This window comes from Rattus rattus, chromosome 9, assembly GCF_011064425.1.
Source record: "Rattus rattus isolate New Zealand chromosome 9, Rrattus_CSIRO_v1, whole genome shotgun sequence".
Lineage (NCBI taxonomy): Eukaryota > Metazoa > Chordata > Mammalia > Rodentia > Muridae > Rattus > Rattus rattus.
This window is the reverse complement of record NC_046162.1, coordinates 16,039,974-16,045,079: the sequence shown is the minus strand read 5'-3', so window position 1 is coordinate 16,045,079 and position 5,106 is coordinate 16,039,974.

The following is a 5,106-nucleotide window of genomic DNA, read 5'->3' as shown; positions in this document are numbered from 1 at the left end:
GGTTTAAACACAGAGCTTTTTATTTTTATTTTATTTTTCATTCATTAATGAATTTATTTACTTTAAATACCAATTGTAGCTCTGTGCCCCTCCTCTCCTCCCAGTCTGTCTGTCTCACTCTCCTCACCACACCACTCCCTCCCTATCTCTTCGGAGAAAGTTAGGTGTCTTATGTATATCAAAACATATTGCAGTAGGAATAGATTCATCTTCTAGTTAGGATAAACAAGCCAGCTCAGTTTTGGGAAACAGATACAAAGATAGGCAACAGAGTAAGAGACAGCTCATGTTCTGCTTTTTAGGGGTCCCACATGAAGACCAAGCTGCAATCTGTTATAGATGTGCTGAGGGCCTTGGTTCATTCCATGCTTGCTCTCTGGTTGGTGGTTCAGTCTTGGTGAGTCCCTATGGGTCCAGTTTAGTTGATTCTATAGGTTTTCTGTGGTGTCCTTGACCTCTCTGGTTCTTTCAATCCTCCCTTCTCAAGCTTCCCCTGATGTTTAACTGTGGATCTCTCAATCTGTTTCCATTAGCTGCTGGGTGAAGCCTCTCAGATGACAGTTATGCTTGGTTCCTGTCTGCAAGTGCAGCAGGATATCATTAATAGTGTCAGCGGTTCTCTCTCTCTCTCTCTCTCTCTCTCTCTCTCTCTCTCTCTCTCTCTCTCTCTCTCTTTCTCTCCCTGCCCCCGTGCTTCCTCTTTATCCCTGCACATCTTGTAGAAAGGAAAAATTGTGTGTTGAGGGTTTTGTGTTGGCTTGGTTGGTGTCCACGGTGTCCACATCCCTCCGTTGGAAGTCTTGCCTGGAGGTGGACGTTTCAGGTTCCATAACCCCTAAGGCTAGGAGTCTTAGCTAGGGTCACCCTCATAGATTCCTGGGAGTTTCCGTTGTCTTAGGTTTCTAGCTCAACCCAGAGATGTCCCATCCCCACTGATTAAAGTTCTCCCTCAGTCCTCCTCACACTTGATCCCCTGTGTTCCTTTCCCCAACCCCCTCTTACCCAGTCTCCTCCCTCTATCCACCCCTCATGTCTATTTTATTTCCCCTTCTCTTGTGACATTCAAGCATCTCTCTTTTGTCCTCCTTGTTACTTAGCTTCTTTGGTCTGTGGATTGTAGCATGGTTATCCTGTACTTTATACTTTTAACTGAATACATAACATGTTTGTCTTTCTGCGTCTGGATTACCTCACTCAGGATATTTTTTTAGGTCCAAGCATTTGCCTGCAAGTTTCATGATGTCATTGATTTTAATAGCTGAGTAATATTCCATTGGGTCAATGTACCACATTTTGTTTATGCATTCTTCAGTGGAGGGACATATAGGACATTTCCAGTTTCTGGCTATTACAAATAAAGCTTCTATGAACATAGTTGAGAAAGTGTCCTAGTGGTATGGTAGACCGTCTTTTGGGTATATGCCTAGAAGTGGGATAGATGGCTCTTGAGGTAAAAGTATTCCCACTTTTCTGAGAAACCACCAAATAGATTTCCAAAGCAGTTGTACAAGTTTGTACTCCCACCAGTAATGGAGGAGTGACCATTCCTCTTGTGTAGGGAAAGTGGGCTACGCCACCAGATGGGCTTAAAAACTGGTGAGGTTGAGTGATCAAACCTTGGGTGTCTCAGGGATTTGAGAACAGTAGGAGGGAGCGGAGCTGCTCCCTACCTGTCTCTGTACCTGCTCTGGAATACCTAACACTGATACCCCACTGAGAGGATAACAGGCACTCAGTCACATAGCATGGCACCTGGAGTTCTTCTCCATTCTAATGAGATGTCTAGATAGCCTTAACCTTCAGACAATGACCTTCCCTGCCTGGGTATTCTCATACCCTTCCCCTAAGAGATATACAAACCATGGTTTACCCCAAATAGTGTATATGTGTTCACATCCACCCCCGGTTAAAGCAATATAAACAAGCAAGCATTATCTCAGAGAGCTGGTTCATTAAAGACCACAAAAGCGAAGGCCATTGCCTGAAAGAACTGCACCAAAGACTCCCAAAGGAGATTTCTCCCTCTCCTCTGGTACTCACCACTCATCCAATCTGACCAGATCCTGCTTGTCTCTGCTCACCTACGGCTGGCTCTGCTTTCTTCTTCCTGTCTGGAGAACAGAAGCTGGGAAAGGAAATGAGGACCTCAGACCCCTGTCTCTGCTTCTCTGGATGGTACGCTGGATGTGCCTGGGTACCCAGAGAGGAGACCAGGAATCACGTATCCATCCCAGACCCCACTTTCCTCTTCCAGTCCTGCCTCCAGTGGTGTGTGATGCCCCGAAGGGAAACAGGGCCTGTGGACTCCCTGTTTCCGACTTTGCCCTGCTTTCTCTGAGCTACTGTGAGGTGGTGTCTGGCAGCCCCCGGAGAGGCAGAACACAGTGCTCCTTGATTTATGTCCTTTCCACCAAGAGCTGTTTTTGATCTTAGCCGTTCTAGCCAGTGTAAAATGGAACCCCAGAGTCACTTTTTTTTTTTATCTTTATTAACTTGAGTATTTCTTATTTACATTTCGATTGTTATTCCCCTTCCCGGTTTCTGGGCCAACATCCCCCTAACCCCTCCTCCTCCCTTTCTTTATGGGTGTTCCCCTCCCCACCCTCCCCCCATTGCCGCCATCCCCCCAACAATCACGTTCACTGGGGGTTCAGTCTTGGCAGGACCAAGGGCTTCCCCTTCCACTGGTGCTCTTACTGGGCCATTCATTGCTACCTATGAGGTTGGAGCCCAGGGTCAGTCCATGTATAGTCTTTGGGTAGTGGCTTAGTCCCTGGAAGCTCTGTTTGGTTGGCATTGTTGTTCATATGGGATCTCGAGCCCCTTCAAGCTCTTCCACTCCTTTCTCTGATTCCTTCAACGGGGGTCCCGTTCTCAGTTCAGTGGTTTGCTGCTGGCATTCACCTATGTATTTGCTGTATTCTGGCTGTGTCTCTCAGGAGAGATCCACATCCGGTTCCTGTGAGCCTGCACTTCTTTGCTTCATCCATCTTATCTAGTTTGGTGGCTGTACATGTATGGGCCACATGTGGGGCAGGCTCTGAATGGGTGTTCCTTCTGCCTCTGTTCTAAACTTTGCCCCCCTATTCCCTCCCAAGGGTATTCTTGTTTTCCTTTTAAAGAAGGAGTGAAGCATTCTGCTCCCAGAGTCACTTTGATTTGCATTTCCCTGATGACTAAGGATGTCGAAGTTTCCTTAAGCGTTTCTCAGCCATTACAGAGTCCTCTGTTGTTTAGTTCTGTACCCCATTTTTTAATTGGGCTGGCTGGCTTGTTGATGTCTAACTTCTTGGGTTCTTCTCTATTTTCAGTATCAGCTCTCTGTGGGCTATAGGGTTGGTGAAGCTCTTTTCCCGTCCTGGAGACCGCCATTTTGTCCTATTGATGTTGCTTCTTTGCTTTACAGAAGGTGGAATGAAAGATGAGCTACCTACCCACACAGCGTTCATGTGATCTCTGCTGACATGAACTATAGCCCCAATGCTTGTGTGGCAGCTCAGACGCCTCCCAAGGCCAGCCTCAGTATGAGCTTCACCATCGTTAGGGTGAGCAGGGCAGGAAAAGGGAGGAGACCAAGGAGACGGATGAGGGGGAATCTCCTATGCTCACTATTTCAATGGCATTTTCTTTAAAAATTAAAATTACACTTAGTGGTGTGTGTGTGTGTGTGTGTGTGTGTGTAGGGGGCAACCTCAGAAGTTGGTCACTCCTTTCACTTGTGGAACCTGGGGCAGAACTCAGGTCCTTAAGCCTTAACAACAAGGACCTTTAACCTGTTCAGCCACTTTGATGGAATCCAAAGACCTTTTAAAACAGCATGAAATATGTATGTCAGAGAGAGAGAGAGAGAGAGAGAGAGAGAGAGAGAGAGAGAGAGAGAGAGACTTTTTCCAGTTGCCTGGATTAACATTAGAATCCTGAGCTACATGATAGACAGTGGGCAAGTTCAACCAAATGACACTTAGTTATCCAGTATCTATCATGTGCCTCAGGTCTGGAGTGGGGAGTAGGGAATATAAGGTCTGGTCCGTCTTCTGGTGGTCCTCAGATTGTTCTGATTAGTTCCTTAGTTAAAAGACACAAATATTTCAGCTTAACTTTGGGTCTGAGATCCCAAGGCAAAGCAGGTCTTGGCTGCACTGCATGAACCTGGAGGTTCTTATAAAAGATTCTGAGCAAGCATCCTCTCCTCTGTGTGGAAAAGCCTCCTTACAAGGGATAATTGGATAATCTTTCCAATCACTTTCCTATCCTAAGGTACTTCCAATGTTCTACCGTACTTAACATCTCACAGGGGTTGGGAGTAACTAACTCATCCCTAGAATTCACTGGGCACAGCTTGTAGAAAGGAATCCAGGTGATGGGGAGTCTTGGTGAGAGGAAGATGCTCGGCCAAAGCCTGGCAGCAAAGCAAGTAGAACTGTAGGACTCACTCTCCGCCCCCATGCTCATCCGCATCCGCATCCTCATCCTCATGCCTTGCCTTCCCTAGCACCTTCAGTCCCTTGCTCTCACCATGCTTCTCCCTACTGAACAAATCTCCCTTTTCTAGGATTGCCCTTGACCCAGCTCCTCATGTGATTCCCGCTTACCTTGTCTGTTTGGAGTCATCTCCTTCAGACACTTGTGCCTGGTTCTAAGTTGGTCATTTCCAGGAAAATCACTGTGATTGTATCTTGCCATGCTCTTTTCTTTTGACAGACTACAAACAGAGATGGTATCTAATTCATGTCCAGGAGGGTTCCCAGGAGAAACATGAACATTAGATGGTGGCAAGGACTGTGGGAGATGACCCTATGGGTCAAATGCTCAGCATGTAGACCTGAATTCAGACCCCCAACACCTATGTAATGATCCAGGAATGGTGCATCCTTGAAATTCTAACATAGGGGAAGGAGGAAAAAGAGAGAAAAGAGAGGAAAAGATTTCCATGGCTTTCTGGCCAGCATCTAATCACACTGGTGAGTCCCAGGTTCTATGGCGGGCCCAGTTACAATGTAACCTATGGCAGGGCACAACGTTTATTGAACTTAACATGCATCTGGCCCTTCACTCTCAGTGACAAGTCTTTGGCATTGTGGGCCATTCTGCTTCCTTGACAAAAAA